Below are 17895 nucleotides of genomic sequence, written 5' to 3' on the forward strand. Positions count from 1 at the left end.
TTGAACTATATTTTATTTCTTTGTTTAACCATATTTAGTATATTCTATGAATACGTAATTTATTCCTTTCTGTGATATTTTCCAATATTTCCGCAATCCCACGAGAAAAGCGATGACAGGCAGATGCTTTAAACGCTTTCATTTAATTTACCATTCTCCCTGTGGAGAAATGTTTGAGGAAAAAGACTCATTTCGGGAAAAACAGGAAAAGGTATCATGCATATTGACATACCAGGTGCCTTTCCCGACGTGGGAAAGCTCTCTGCGGGAAATTCCTTCGACTCTGATGGCATAACTTTTTTAACTACAGGCACCTGGTTATGGTCGATGTGAAAATCTTAATCTTAAGTACATTTCCCTTACTAAATGCGCAAGATGCTCTGTTAAGGTGGCATTTCAACATGTTCAGGATATATTGCACGGAAACATTAATGTGTTTTCCATGTTTGCAAAGTTCCTTACTGGGTGGATGTTGCTTGAAAATTGCATTTATTTATAAACAGATTTTAAGGAAGGACTTTATGAGAATTACAGGTGTTCCGGCAGTGTACCAAGTTCCGGAAAGCTGTACGCTTTAAGCGAATGCTAGGCGATAGCCATGGGATATTGCTGCAGCATGAGAAATGTGGTAAGCCACATGCAATATAAGGAGGAAAATTTTGCATGGATATGACAATAAAAGCGTTAAATCTAACTAAATGTTGCTTTTGTTAGCAATAAAAAAAATTTTATCAAGAGAATTTATATATATTAGACACATTATCATTAATAATGGCTGATTCTCATTTTATAAAGCATCAAAAATTATCTCTTGGTTTTTGTATATTTCATTGCAAAATTAATAATCAATAAATATACTGAATTTTGTATTTAAGGCGGAAGTTAAAGTACTCAGGCACCGCACCAGCTCCGGCCACAGTGTTGATGAAAAATATTCCCATTCACAAACGAATCATGGGTTAAAGTAAAATGGCTGTCTTGCTAAACGTGGGAAGTTCCTTAAGTTTTTATTTCTATGTAACATGAATGCGAATTAGTTTTTTTCAAAATGTCCATCACAAAAGTAAGTTTGTCTCAATACCTAATTCAGGAATTCCTTTGTCTACTGGGTTGGATTAAAAATGACAAGGTTATGAATTTGAACTTTGATCGGCTTTTTACGACCTATGACTAAATAAAATAATATGCAATATATTCTTTAACTTTTCTTTAGAGTAAACTTTTCTCTCTCTCTCTCTCTCAATTTTGCGCAAGCAAGGAATGCTTAAATGCTATTATTTATTATAATTCTTTTACATTTTTGTCCAAATTTTACATTGGTGCGACCTGCCTTATACTTTTTAAATTTTTTTTAATAATTTTTAATATTTTATTTTTCTTGCAACAGTAATATATATTCACTTCTGATATACTGGCATATACTCATTCAATACTAATATATATTCACTATGACAGAAAGCTTGGTTACGAATAGCTTGAAATAGTGTTTGCAATTTTAATGCAACAATTACAGACTTAAAATTTTTATTAGAAAACATGTTAAGAGTAAAGGAATTGGTAATTAAAGATTCATTTAGAAATTATACTTTAAAAAAAGTGTTTTCGGAAAAATGGTTTTTACTTTCAAGATTTCATTTTGAAACACAATTTTAATATAACCATCGATACATGTCGTAGATTTAAGCAATTTAAATATATTTAAGACGCAATAAAGGAAAATAGTTATTAGAGTAAGAAGTTTTCATGCGTAAAAAAAAAAAATTATAATTCCATTTATTTGATTAAAAAAAAAAAAAACAGGAATAAGTCTTAGTGGATGACACTTTTTCGTTAAGTAATAATTGATAAATAGGCAGATATCTTTTTCATTAAAGGGATTTTGTGTCATTATTGTGCATAATACAGGCCAAGATCAAATATGGACGATAGATCTTTGTTTAAATTTAATTTTTGAATACCTGATTTAAAAGCCAGATTCAATTTCACACTTTTAATCTTAAGATAAATATGACTTTTAGTAATCTCATTTGTAAATAGTTGCTTCGACTGTTTACTTTATCACTATATGACGCAAAATTTATGTTTAAAATTTAATGAACTCCCGTTAAATACTCCCTATAAGTTTTTAAACATACTCTCAAAAAATCCCTGAAAAATCACGAAATCAATGAAATTTGCAAAACAAGCGAATACTTCTTATAATAAAATCCATATTTATCGTACGAATTCAATCTAGAAAAAAGAGTATGTGTCAATGCGTACTCAAGTTATCATTGGGATTTGCACCACAGTCGTAGTTTTAAGATGAGCACGCTAACCCCGAACGATAACGCCACGCCTTACAAATTGTTTTAAAAACAGACGAACATGAAACGTAAACCTAAGACAAACATAAAAACAAACCCTTAAAAACTGGCCGTGGTTTTTTTCTTTTTTTAGAGTGCAGTACAACTTAAAATTCCAGCACGATTTATTAAAAATCATCATTATCAAAATAATTCAAAGTTTAGCAGTGAGCCGTGATGGATCAGGGGATAGAGCGTTCCCCTTCCAATAGGGTGAATCGGGTTCGAATCCCAGCGGTGGCTGGTGGATACGAATTCCGCAGCCGGCTTGCACCGACCACAATGCTGACGTCAAATACCCTCAGTGGTTGAAGGATTATGGATTAGAGTCCCCTTGCCGTTACGCTAACCATGGGAGGTTTGAGGTTTTTTTCTCTCCATGTAACGCAAATGAGGGTTAGTTCCATCAAAAAGTCCTCCACGAAGGTAGATTTCTTCCCATACTTGATCCAGGAGTTCCCTTGTCTTCTGGATTGGGTTTAAAATAACAAGGCTGCAGAGTTGAACGTTATTAGTCGTATACCTAAAATTGGGTCGGCTGTTCAACGACGGTTATAAAAAAGTTTAGCAGTCACGGTAAAGGCATGTTTAGCTTGTAATAATAAAAATTGCGAATTTAACTTGCCTTTAAGTTATCAAAAGCTCTTCAAGTTTGGCCAGTTCTAAATATTAAAAAACACCAAGCTCCAGTTCTACGAGATCGAGATTTACACTGTTAGGACCACGTCCAATTTTATAATTTCAAAAGGTCACAAACGATACAAATCTTTCTAGGAAATAAAAAGTAAAATGAAGCATTCCCGCAAAAGAGCCATGGAGAGTAAGGATCCATAATATCGTGAGCAGCGGCATAATTGTGGCAATGTGCTCAGCATTTCGCAAATGCCCACCTTTACCTCCCAGGCAATCTGGTACTCAATGATCTGAAGCTTGGTGGTACCAGAAAGTTATATACATCAAAATATTAAAATATTAGGTGGCATTTAAGTATTTAGGCTGGACGCCTATCCCCCTGATCATTTATCAGTCATGGTTTAGTTCATGTCCAGTTTTAAATTTTAATAATCAGTCGTTCAACAAGTCAATGAAAGATAGAGGCTTACCAGTCATGGTTAGAGTTGGCCGAACCACAAATGTCACTAAATTCTCTATGTAAGTATAATTAAATACATAATACTTTTCAAAATTTTTCTTATTCTGCGAAATACTATAAATTAATAAAAATAAAACAATTGAATAAATTATTGGCTAAGCCCAATATTTGAATCGTTTAGGAAATGTTTCGTTATCGAATTAATACATCTTAGATAGTTTCTGATTCTGGGTTATGAAATGATTTTGCAGGTGCTTAGAACAGATGGAATTTCTCCAAACGTAAATTGATATTCTCGTTTCTCTTTTCCCACTCCCCTCAGTTTCCAAAATCCAGGTGTGTTATGGGAAAATGTAACAGATCCCTGAAGATGTAATTTCATTGGAATGTTAGAAAAAATTCAGTTTTACTGTTCCCACGAGGTTTTTGACAGCTGAATCAGATTCTGAATTCTGAAAAGTTTATGGTGAATTTTATTTCCGTAATAAATTCATATAAAGAAACGCATTTTAACAGAATTTTATGCTGGTATAAAAATATATAAAAGTTAATGGAAATTATAAAATTTGGATTTGTTCCAGTATTACATGTTTTTGTACATATCCTTTAAAAGATAAATAAAAGTGTTGTAATTAAAATAAGTAGTACATTTAAACATAAAAAAATCAAAATAATTTGAAAACAAACATTCTGCAAGCAAAGTCATTCGAAAGATATAGTATATCTTCGTAATTTAGTGTAATGTTTTACTAAAAATTAAACGTTTGGAAAAGATAACATAAGCTTCTCTTCAATTTTAAGAAAAATAAACATTAAAGCTCTTTATTGAAACTTCCGTAATTTTTAAAATTGTATTGAATTAGAAATAAAAAAAAAACTAATCGCAATGAAAACATAAATTTGATTTGAATTGAATATAACCTTTTTACATTTATTATTAATTGCATTCCGAAATCTATTTCTACAAAATTATTCCCGCAATGAATTATTATGGGGATTTGGAAACTAATAATTAAAGCTTTAAACTAATAAATTAAAAACAGACTTCATGTTTTTCGAAATACTTTTGACGAAACTGTCCCACCAATAAGTCATAATACTATAATAAAAACTAATATTTAAGACCTTAAATTAATAAATAAAAAAGACATCTAAAATTTATTTAAAAATATAAATTTTTCATTGTCTTCTTCATAATTTTAATAATAAAATGCCAACATTTATATTAACCCATTTAATTTTTAAAATGGGTAATCGATATTATTGAGTTTTGAACTTGAAAAAATTTTCTATTTATTGTCAATATCATAATTTTTAGAACATAAAATACTCTTTCTTAAGCCTTAAGGATTATTTTAACAAAGGAATCTTCAAGATTTATTTTCAAGTCGTAGATCTTTTCTTTTAAAAAGGAGAAACAGATATTTATAGGCAACTTAATAATTTACCAAATAAAATCAGCATTTCTTTCTTTTTTTTTTTTTTAAAAGAATAATAATGAATAAATATGTATTTTTTGACGGTGTTAGTAATTCAAAATAACTTTTCTATCCAATCAGCCAGATTTTGATGGCTATAATTATTTTTCCTTTCAGCACTTTTACTGCTGAGTTACGATGGCGAATCTGTATAAAAATTTTCCTGCCGAACGATTCTCCGCTGAGTAACATATTTAGAAAAACTGGTTTGTTTTGAGGGAAAGCAAATAACACTCCATTCTTAAATCGGGGGCGGGCATGGTTTGCAACTTCGTGTCAAAAAATACTTCGTTCAAGGGCCTATTGTTAAAAAAACAGCCATAGTTTTCATATGGTTTGAAATTTCTTCTGATATGCGAAGCGCCACTTCACCTAAAGTTGGAGCAATTTTGCTAACTGCTGCTAATTTTGAATTCTATTGGTGCTTATGTTGTATGCCCTAAATATTCTTCATTTATGCAAAGTACCTTTTAATTTTAAATAAATATCACTGAAATAACTTTTCCCCCCCCCATTTAATTTTAGGACATCAGATTATCTTTGGCGTTATAGTTTTGGAAAAAACTAATGGTAATTTTTTTTAAAGAAAAAAGTTCATATATTTAAAAAAAAAAAAGTACTAAAAATGAAATGAAGCAAATAATATGAAATTATAATTCGAGGAAGAGTTGCGTGCAAAAATAATATTTATAGAATTGCTTGATTAAAAACTTTATTCGCTTCAAAAATATACCAATTTAAAATGACAGTCGACATGTTTCAAGAATTCAAAAATAAGCGCCTATTTTCAAGACTAGCCAGACTTGAATGAGAAGGAACAAAATGATTTGAAAAATAGAATGTGACATTGCCAACGAAAAATGGAAAAATAGAGGTCAGAAACAAAACTGGAACACTACACCACAGCAGGATTTTGCTTCCAGTTCTGTTTCTAACCACTGTTTATCAAACCACTGTAAATCAAAATTCAAATTCATATTATTTTCAAAATTTAAATAACAGCTGAATGGAAAGTACATTTTACTAAAATAGAAAGTGAACATACTGGCCAAATGGCGTGTTATTTCAGGTAATTTTCGATGCTTCGTTACTTTTAAGCCCTAGAAATTTCGAATTGTTACGGGAGAATTATTACGGGAGATCAGAGATCTTTGTTTTTAAGTCCAATTTGAAGACTTCAGTAATTTGTAGAGTTGTCAATCCTCTACTTTCCCTATTGTTCTTCATAATCCGCTTCAAATTTTCGATCATCGCTTTTTGTCATTTTCTTTGGTTTATGTCTCCTTGATATTCTGCAGTTAAATATGCTTTAGGTATCCTTCTATTAAGTTGTTTTAAGTCGTTTTGAAACGTCAGATACCTTCGCGCCATTTTGACACTATCTGTCTTCTTTTAAATTTACTAGTAACCTTCATTCATGATATAAAACACAAACAATTCCAGAACTCATAGTTTAAGAAATGTTATGGTCAGTGTAAGTGTAACGAACAAATTTATTCTGTCGAATATTTAAATGAGACATATTTAAGATTTAAAAAAAAGATTTCGTGAAAAACTACTTCATATTTCATTTATTTTAAATATGATATTGCCTAATATACTACACTGTCAGTTAATATGTCCTTTAACTGAGCTCTTTTATTAACGGTCTGTTGTAGCAATTTAAAGAACATTATTTAGTTTTATATTAAATTCCAATGATAAAATCAGGGCAATTGGTCCCAGCTGTCTCTTACGTAATGTTAGAAGATATTTTTTGTACATGTTTATAACCTGTTTTAATTTTTAAACTAAGAACTTTTTAAACATATAATTGGAATTCATGAAGAGAATTTTAACTTTTACGAATATTTTGATTCAAGCTTTTTATTAAAGAAAAAATATTTTTTGCAACCAAAAAAAAATAATAAATAAATTAATAAATAGATAAATTTTAAAAAAAATTAAAAAATTAGATAGGAAAACTGTAATAGATATTATGTATTTTTTTTCTTTCTAAAATTGTAATTTACCGTACAATCTTATTATTTAATTAACTCTATAGTGAATGATCCCAATGCCAATTACAAATAAAAAAAAAACAAATAATTAAATAAAAACAATAAAAGAACTAACATTTTCAACTAACAATCAAACATTTTTGACGTCTAAATGTCGAAAACTTTGCCTGTTCATTTAAGAAAAAGTTTCGTCTGTTTATATAAAAAGCGAATAGACTAATACACACTCTTTTTTTCTAAACAGCTCAACTACAGTTAAGTCGCTACTAAAGTTGCTTTCATTATTCTGTCAACTGTTAACTAAGTGTGCCTTCTGCTTCACCAAACCACAATTTAGCATCCCTTTGACCCGCCCTTTTATTTTTCATTCTAACTTTTATATCACTTACAAATCGTCGTCTGAAACACCCCTTATTCTATGTCCGGGACACACCTATTAAAAACTGGAAACCCCCTCCTTCGATCAAACTATTGTTCGGGTACTTTGTCTGATATTCTAATCGTGTTATATAGCCAATGACACATTGGGAACGAACCATATAAATATCTTAAAAACTTTTTTTTTCCCTTCATCTCCTTCCTCTGCTTCTTCCTCTGGGTCCTTCTCCCTGGGGTAGGGGATCTTTGAAGAGGGGGCTACCACCTTGAAGAAAATCCTGAAAAAGCAAGAAAGTATCGTGGACGATGGAAGGAAATTTTATGTGGGCACGAACAGCATCTGGTTCTTCGAATTTAGGAAGAACACACCTCAGCACGTGCAAGGCATCAGCTGCTGTCTTATAAAAATAAGGAAGATTTAGGGTGGAATAAGGGAAGATCACGAACCTCAAGCCACTGCCTGCCCTCTGAAGTTAATAAGTTCGACGATAGGCAGCGATCATTTAGCTCTAAAATCGATGTTCGAAACTAATTTGTCTACGCCATTTTGCAACTTTCTCTGGTGCATTGGTGTAATTTCAATGGTGTTATGTTTTCTATATTAAAACATCAACGTGGTTAAGAGAAAGATTTGGTTTAATTATGTTAACTCTTAGAAAATTGATTCAACGTGTAACCATATTACGGCGCAAATTAAATTTGCTTTGAGTTTAAGAGGATGCAATACCACGAGAGAATCCCTTCATGACGAATTCTCTTTTACCAACATATGTAATTTAAAATTTAAAGTATAGAAAAAAAGGATGCCCTGGTAAACCTTGAGTAAACCATGAAGTTTCAAATGCTGAATTACAACTTTTTTTAACAATATCAAAATGCAAACAAATCACAACAAATTATGACCTGAACTCCTTTTTCTCTGAAGTTTAAATATTAAAATATCAATGGAGATGCTGCAGAATTCATCATGAAAAGCTTCTCCCACTGTATAGCGTCCTGTAATAAAGTATTAAATTGAACCATGTTTCCGTTAAAATTGAACTGTTGCTGTTGAACCTCTCGATTTTATTCTTAAAATCAGAAAGTCCTATAATATGGTTAACTATTAAGGTTGTATCGAATTCAAATCATATTTTCGTCCAATATTCTCCAAAATTTCTTACAGTGCTTGGAAATAAATAGGAAACAATTGTTACAATTGGGCAGATAAAAATTTATATTCTTAAATTTGATTTTTGGTTACCTAATTTGAAAAAAGACTATCTTGAATATTATTTAAATGAAATTCTCTTAATTTATGTATTAAAATGTTATCTAAAAATTTAAAAAAAATAAACATTTTACAATTCTAAAAAAAGAAATGATAATAAAGATTCGTGCATTTAACTTTTGCATTACTTAGCCTGAAAAAGAAGGTATGCACATGGAGAAAACAATTCTGGTAAGATTATCGTACTATATAATAATAATATTCTTGGTAAAATAAATAAATAAATTAAAACATAATTTTGGTACAAAGGACTGAAATATACGGCATTTAAACCAATCATTTGGTAATTTTTCCGTTCAGATGATAAAAGTTTACCAAAAATTCTGGTTTCCAAAACTATGGTTTTTATTACCACACAATAATAAAACATACGAACTGATAAATAAATTTAACCAAATAAATGGTATTTATCCCATGCTTTAAGTTTTCATGATAAAATTACCAAATTTTACCACATTTATGTAATTTTATCATATAGTATAAAACTAAGTTTTATTTTTAATTTTACCAAAATCATTAACAAAGCGCTTGGGTGAAGTTACCGAGCTTTTTGCTGTTCCCATGGAGCCAGAAACAAGGTAATTTTTATCATATTCTGGTACTTATGACCATACTTTTTTTTTCTCGGTGCTCTGTTTAATTTAAGCTGCACAGGTCCATCGTCAAAAGAAAATTTTAAAAAATGTAAATGTAAAAAATAATTTAAAATCAGTACATTTAACTTGTACGATATCTAGTCTGAAAAAGAAATCATACCCTGTTTGATTTAAGCTTTCCCTTAATCAGGTCATCAATTAAAGTAATATTTTAAAAAGTATTTTTTTTCTAAATTAAAAATAATATTTTGAAAAATATTTTTACAAAAAAAATTAAAAGGAATACTTTAAAAAATTTAAATTTAAAAAAATGCAATTGTATTGCTACCTAAAAAAAAAATTTCCAACAAAATTTTAATATACCATTGGCAATTTCTTACAATCAACTTGATTAAATGACGAGAAATCATTACTTTTTGCTCCTTTTATATTTCTTGAGACATTGTCCAGGGTTATAATATATCTTGCTACCTTTTCCTTCTTTCACTTATGTATGTAGAAAATATACAAGCGAAAATAATTTGTGGAAATCTCATTTTTACCTCACAAAGTATAAAAGAAAGGGGGTGAATGTGTTGCATTTCATAACTTCGAGAGATACATTAGTTTCATAACATCGCAGATTAGATTATAACGACCACCGTGAATCGTTCATAACTTTAGCAACAATCGATCATCTAACAATTTTCTTTTTTTATCTTCAACAAAACCAAAAACTGCAATTTAGAGTATTTCTCGCTACATCTTCCTGTATAACATAAACAGTTTTATTTTATATGAAAAATATAAATAAAAAAAAATAATAAAATAAATAAATAAAAAGGTACAGTCTCTCTATGCCAAAGTTTTTCGCTGACTGAGCAAAAATAAATAAGAAAGCAGAAGTTTCTTACAGAAAGTCACGGATCATTTAAGTATCTTTTCTTTGGTATCTTTTGTATAATGTCATTAGCGCAACTATATATTTTGCTTCTATTTTGTCACTGATTCATTACCCTTCTTCAAAAATAAATATATATAAATATTTTCGCTTGGTGCTTGTGTCTTTTTTTTTCTTTTCCATTTACACGTCAGTAATGTATTAGAAAAAAAAAGTGAGAAAAAGTACCTTATTCAAGAAAGCTGGAAATTTTTCTCACCGTAAGTTAACTATTTTTTTTTCCTTTTTAATCATCAATTAAGGTGTTTTCTTTCTGTCTACCGCTGATGTATTTCTTTTAAGTCTGTATTTTTAAACGTGTCGTTAAAAAAAAATTAAAAGAATTGAAAACACTTCAAATTAATTAAAAATCTGTGAAGTGAGTAAAAATCAGCGAAGTCCACGACCCAATTAACAGCACAAATGATCCAAGGTCGAATTAAAGTTTCGTATCCCTTTCAATTTATTTGCTGTTAACTTTTTTCAGATGTATTCTAGAACTCTATTTGTGCTTGTTTTTCTCATCCACTCCCCACGATTGCTTCAAAATTTTTGTTTACATTATATTATTTTTTTAAACTCCTTTTACAATATTTTCACGATAGTTTAGCATGCGAAAGGTGTTCTATGCATAAAATCAAGTATCTTTCTTTGTGAAAGAACGCATAAGGGAATAAAAAATAAAATAAAATAAAATGGCGGGAAAAAGGTTCAAATTTCCAGACCACCTAACTCCCTTTAATATGGAACAGACTGTTGTAATAAAATTAAAAATTTAAAGAACCCAAAATTTCTTACCGTTTTAATACATATTTAGTTCCACAGATTTAGATTCTGATTCTATCGGAATAAAATTGAAACTTTATAGATTTATGTTCAGTTACCATTAGAAAACACTCACTAACTAATTAGTGAAATTTTTGTTTGACTTTTGATGAATATAAACGCTAGTTAAATTTTTTCTGCCTAAGAATATAGCAATTATGCGAAAAGCTCTTTTTAAATATTGGTTTAGAATTTTAAATTGTTACTTTGTATTCAATATTTTCATTACATAGGTTGACTGAGCAATATAATGCCTACCATCAATATTATTGTTATTCAAAATACTCAATGAATATTTGAAACCATATTAAGTTTTATCTCAAATCCATTTGCTGTTTTGTTTAATTTTTACCTTCCCTCTCAACTTTTATATTAATACAAAATCCAACATCCTTGCAAATTAACATTCCAAACAACAACAAAAAAAGAGAGAATTTATTTTTATAATCCTGATAAATTGTTAAATATTGTTAGAATTGAATGGAATTTAACTTCAATTCGACATAAAAACTGTAAGAAAAAGTCTGGATCAAATTACGGTAAAGTGGGAATAACTTTGGGTGCATCATCCATATAATTCATTTTTTTACAGCAAAATATAACACGATAAATATTTATTTACAGTAATATTTACTTAATTAGTTATATATTAATTACTTAATTCAGTGATTTTACGGTAAATATCACTGTAAAAATTACGGCACCCTTAGAGCTGGTACTTTTTACCGTAATTTGATTCGGAGTTTTTTTTAATTCTTTTTAGTGCATTTATTATATTCAACTATTTTTTAAACAATTATTTCACCTCAGAAATATTTAAAAATGTTTCAATTGGGACTTCAGAAAATAATGAATTCGTTACATGGAAGCGAAAATCTTCCATTTAGAATTTAAAGTAAAACATAGCGTTAAGGTATAATTTATTTTTTTTAAAAATCGTTATTCATTTCTCTATAGTATTGCATGAATGAAATCTTTTCTATAAGAAAGAATAAAAATTCGAAATTTATTCTGTACAAAAAATAATATTTCGCAATTTTTTCAAAAGCCTAAGCTTTTTAAAGTCTACAACGCAACATTTTATGTTTTTAGAAGGGAAATTCTTAAAGTACAGATTGTTAAAAATTGTTCTTTAAAAATAAAGTATTTTGAGTTTGCCTTTGTCTTTCCTTACGTAAGTTGCCTCATTGTTTGTTTAGTAAACATTCTTGCTGTTCGTGAAATTCATTATTAGTAATCTAAATAATGATTTCTACATTTAATATATGCCAATTTTTGAAGTGATTTTAGTATATTCTACAAAATTTGAGCTTAAAAATATGAAGATAAAAATATGTAATGACTTTATTTTCTTGTCAGTAATAAGAAATTTTTCATTCAGTTTTTAATAATTTATTGAGCCATAATTTTCTTAAAATTCCAAATGAACTTGCTAAACTTGACTAAATTATATTTTATGCAATTATAGATTGATTAAAAATTCGCAATTTGTTTTTGCAGTTTTATTAAATCATGAATCATAATAATCAATGAATTTTAAAATTATTAAAAACTATAACGTTTTAATTTTTTCCTCACTTTGGTTTTCTAGTTTTGGAAAATCAATTATATAAGTAGCTAAATTACTTGAAAAGCATTTATTTATAGTATACTTTCCAAAATAATTTGGCATGATGACTCACTCTTTAACCCAGATATCACATTGAACACGACTGAAATACATTCCATAAAGTAAAAATCTCTGGTTATCACAAAAAGCGCAAAAACCTGCATCGGAATTTCATGGGAAGCGCTGGGAAAAATGAATCATCCAGAAAGCCTTCTCGTCATTAGCATATTTTCCAAGTGTTATATCGATTAACCTCTTCTTCCTTGCAAATTCCAATACCTTATCAATCACTTGACTGCGCTTTGCCCCACACCTCAGATACTGACCACCCAATATTAGGTTCTACCATAGGGAGTATTCGTCAGTTAAGAGCTTGCACATCGAATAGTTTCCCTCACTCTGTGGTGTATGACTCACAATCTGTATCAGGTATGGGACACTTTTGATGTAGGCATAGGACAACTCAGCATCAAATAGTTTTCATGTTTTTAACTAAGCGATAGTTCATGGTGATAAAAGTATTAACGTCATTATGAGCGTCAGATGGAAGATTGAAGATCTACTTTTGACCATAATTGTTTTTTGTCTATTGGAGGTATCCTTATCATCACCATCATTAATTTTATATGCCTTTTAAAATACGATAGGACATCATGATAATAAAACTAACGTCACTAAAGACGTCAGTTATTTAAATATTAAGCTTCATAAATTTTGCTGTGGCTCTTTGAAACAATCTAATCTGACTCAGATGAAGAAAAAAAAATTAAATTCCGTACTAAATCATCCATTTATGCGTTATTGAAACATTGATGAAACTATGAGAAAAGTGAAGAGAATGGGTCAGCAGTTTAAATATCGATCTTCAGTAAGAACTATATTAAACTAATGATAAAATTATTAAAATTACTAAAGACGGCAGAGCTATTTAAAATATGAATATTGAATTTCATGAATTCCCGCGGCTTTCCGTAACAATTGTAATGACTCAGACTTAGATTTAAAAAAATTAACTTCTATACTAAATTATCGATTTGTATAGTATCGAAATATCGAGAGAACCAAAGGAAATATAAAGAGACTATGTCAGTAATTTAAATTTAAATCTCCAATAAGAATTATATGATAAGGATACTACTAAAGCCACAAAGATGTCTAACCGAAGCGACTACAGAGCCGATTTAAAATCTCCCCAATAGTAGAAGGACTCAGTTGTCGGGCTCAGAATTCTGTGATTTTTCTCTAAAAGTAAGGTAAATGTGAGCTATTTTTAATCAATAAGTTCTTTGCAAGTCTGAGTTTTTAGTTTTTACCAATGTTGGACCGAGAAATTTCTCAGTCGTCCAGGAGGATTGAAGGATACACTGACAAGGTTTTTAGAAGCTCTTACCAATGGTAAAAAAAGCCACAGTTAGAGTATCTTACTCTTAAAGTAAAGCTATATTATTTTAAATTGTATATGTCATCTTGCTGTAAAGAATTATCTGGGGCTTAAAAACCGTCAAATAACTAAAATATTTTAAAAGTTACTGAACTTTTTGAAATATCGCCAATCCAGCGACATTTTCCCATCCAGATGAGAATTATCAATACCAATTTTAAGAGCCCAGATAATGCAACATTGGAGAAATTTTCTAAATATTAAGAAATCAGACCACAAACGCCTTTCATTTATTTTCTCAAAACTGTGGCTTCTCTCCATATTGATGTTTTGCGCCATTTTCAGAATAAACATAAAAGGCACTGGATAAAGATAGGCTAAACTCGATCTAACGGTCCAGTTTAACTGAGATCAGTTATGAAAATAGTATATTATTCGCAAAAAAAGCAGCATTTCATTCGACTCCCGAGCTTTCCATACAGTTGACAAAATAAAATAAGTAAAACATAACAAAATTTACTACCATATTAGCATATGAAAAACTCTCAAAAAATAATTTTTTTGTATACTGATTTACGCATCAATGAAATTATTAGTATTTCTTTGTGGGAAAAAAAATGCATCTTAAAAGTACTTAGAATCTTTAGCAAGAGGCATTAAACCTAATCAGATCTTAAAAAAAACGGAAGAAGTTGCCATATTCAGATGGCACGCGCCGTGTCCGTCCGCTCGCCAGGTGCGGCATAGAGAACGCGTGTCTTTTACTCTCTTCTACTTAGATCTAAAACAACAGGATGACAGACGTACATTCATAAACAATCTAACTGCTTCGATGCCCCAAAGGTAGTTTGCAAGCAGCAGCTCACAGGAAGTTGCAGAAGTTTCACGTCACCTGCCCCTTTCGCGCCCTGACCCTAACCCCTGGCCGTCCCTCTGTCTTAAGCGCCACGCGTCATTCATGCGTGGAGTATAATACTTAATGAGAACCCATTAAAGACGAGGAAGAATGTCCACTTTGTAAAACTTAATTAATAGTTGTCGCATAAATTTTCTATCACCACCAACAATCCAGTGTCAAAATGAAGCATTGCATTTGAATTGAATTAATATCTGAAATTGTCATGGACATAATTGTCGGCAAATAATTATAAACGAGTAAAACCAACAAACAGCAAAAATACCGAAATCAAAGATAAAATTTCATTGAAATTTATTTAAGACATCACTATTTTGAAGTCAGAAGAATCTATTAAATTTCCTTTTACTCTACTAATTTTTTAAAGAAAACTATTAAATGATAAATAATTTTTTTAAAAAAAATCAATTAATTAATTTCCACAAAAAGAGAAACATGCTTCTACAAAGAGCAATATTTTTTAAAAAATATTTGCTTTTGTGCTGGTTTTCGTACTAAAGATATCGGTAAAAATTTATTTTTACCGTGAAAATTTATTATTTTCATGGAAAAATAAATTTTTAACAATTTTGGTTGGAATTTTTACTTCCAGACTTTAATAAAAGTTTATTTCTACCGTGTTGTAAGCTACCCCAAATAAAAATAAAAGCCTAAAATAAGATATGTACACAGAAAGGGGCCTCATTTTTTATTCTAAAAATTATTCAAATGATTAATATTAAAAATATCTAATAAATTTTTCGTTAATCGAAAAAATCCAATGGAATCAACAGTGGCGTTGCCAAGGGGAAATGTTACGGGGTCATAACCCTTCCCAGAATTCCTCCATACAAATTGAGTCAGTTGCGAGTTGATCAAAAAGAGATTTATTTAAAGAAAAACTTAAAAAAATGTAATAAAGTAATAAAATAATAAAGTAAAAAATATATATAAAAAAGTAATAATGTTTATAAAATAAATGCAAAAATTTTTCGCATAAAATTTGCACTAATAAAAATAAATTGCAAAGCATTCCAGTGCTTCCAGTTGCGACAAAAATACAAAGATATTTAACAAAAAGTTCTAATAAGGAAAGAATTTTAATAATAAAGGAAAAAAATTCAGATGTTCAAAATAGAGTTAAAAATGTAAATTTTAATGAGAAAAAAAACTTAATTAAATGCTAGATATAATCAAATAACCTTCACCTTGTAAACCTAACAAGTTTGAAATATGTGCCACTCTATACCCCATTTCCTATACTTATTTATGTTATTTAATAACTATATTAAAAATTAGCTTACTGTTTAAAAGTTTTCATATTTAAATTATCACGAATTGGAATTTTATTCATATTAAAGCTACTAACTTAAAAACACCACCCGGAAGAACTACATGGCAGCGCCACTCGAAATCGAAGGTCTGCATGAAGTATGATAATCACGAATAATAATCACCAATGTTGCCAAAAAAAAAATCTGATTTTAATTAATATGTATTATCAGGACAGGGATACCCAGGTTGGAAGGGCACTGGGCCCATGTCCAAGATTTCGTGGGTTCGATCCCCGACTGCAGAAGACTCCCCGTGTAGTAAATGGTGCCTGATGCATGTTAAATCTGTCAAGTAGCAAAGTCCCCCATGTTCCCATAACAAATAAATACTTCTAGGGGTATTGATCCAGGAGTTTTCTTGTCTTCTGGATTAGTTCAAAAATTAAAAGGCTACGGAGTTGAACAATAGTAGTCTTAAACCCAATATTGGGTCAGCTGTTCAAAGACGGATATAAAATAAAAATAAAAATTATGTATAATCAGAGCCGTGGTGGCTCAGGAGATACAGCTTTTGCCTTCAAATGAGATGAAGCGGGTTAGAACCCCAGCGATGGCTGGTCGACACGAATTCCACACCCGGCTCGCACCGACCATAGTGCTGACGTAAACCATCAATGTCAGGTGGATCACGGGTTGAAGTCCCCTTGCCGTCAGGCTAACTATACGAGATCAGTGGTTTTCCTCTCAATGTAACGCAAATGAGGATCAGTTCCCTCAAAAACTACTTCACGAAGGCAAAATTTCTCCCAATACTTATTCCAGGAGTTCCCTTGTCTTCCGGATTGGGTTCAAAATTACAAGGCTACGGAGTTGAACATGGGTTGTCGTCAATACAAATTGGGTTGACTGTTGAACGACGGTTATAAAATATATATTATCAGACTTAGATAAAATACAAAGCTTTCGGAGAACGCAAAATCTCAATAAAAGAATTTTCTGCACTCGTTGATTAATTCTTGTAACTAATTCCAACCCTTTCACCGTCACCTCTTTTTTTTAAAAAATCTGTTTGAAAATCCTGGATTTTGTTAAAAATATTTAATTTTTATGGTTCTTTATATTGATTCATACCATAGAGATAAATGTGATAGAAAAAACTGAAAATAAAGGTTTAAAAATGTCACGTGCAAAAACACTTTTAAAATAATTGAAAAAATACTTGAAATTTTAGCAAGAAAAAAGTGTGTGTGGGAAGAATTTATCCACAGAATGTTATCTACGTTAAAAAAAAATATCCGACTCGATATTTTATTTATTTAAATTGTGTGGATATGATCAATGTGGTGTTTTTAAATCACGCGATTACGAATCTCGACTTTTAATTTTAAAATCACGTGAATACGAATTCCGATGAATAATTTTTACGTCTTTTGAACACGAATCATTTGTAACTATTTAATCACGTGAATACGAACCTGGATAGTCCATATAAAATCGAGAAAATACGAAACGTGATGCGCCATCATAAATCGAGTAAATAGGAATCGCGATGTGTGATTTTAAATCCTGTGAAAGTCATTTTAAATCTTTTTTGCATAGGTATAAAAAAGCAAACAAATGAATCTTTTTTTTCCCCTCGGGAATTCGAAAAAACAACAAACTTTTTTGAAGAGGTAGATTCTTTTTTAGTAATAGTAAAAAAATTTCCGTGATAATGCCAAATTTTTCGTGAACGGCGTTCCTACATCTTATACAGATCAGCATATTATTAATTAAAATAATTTCTTTAAATATATGCATAGTATTAATATATAACAATATTTATACTAATG

At 30.0% G+C, this 17895-nt stretch overlaps 1 long non-coding RNA gene across 5 annotated transcripts in view; it reads right to left on the reverse strand.

The window, feature by feature from the left end:
- Positions 1-17895, reverse strand: part of LOC122269977 (uncharacterized) — a 384828-nt gene that overhangs the window by 231276 nt on the left and 135657 nt on the right. The window lies entirely within an intron of this gene.

The sequence above is a fragment of the Parasteatoda tepidariorum genome, chromosome 7 (genome assembly GCF_982258835.1).
Source record: "Parasteatoda tepidariorum strain Cologne lab strain chromosome 7, Ptep-v5.0, whole genome shotgun sequence".
Classification (NCBI taxonomy): Eukaryota; Metazoa; Arthropoda; class Arachnida; order Araneae; family Theridiidae; genus Parasteatoda; species Parasteatoda tepidariorum.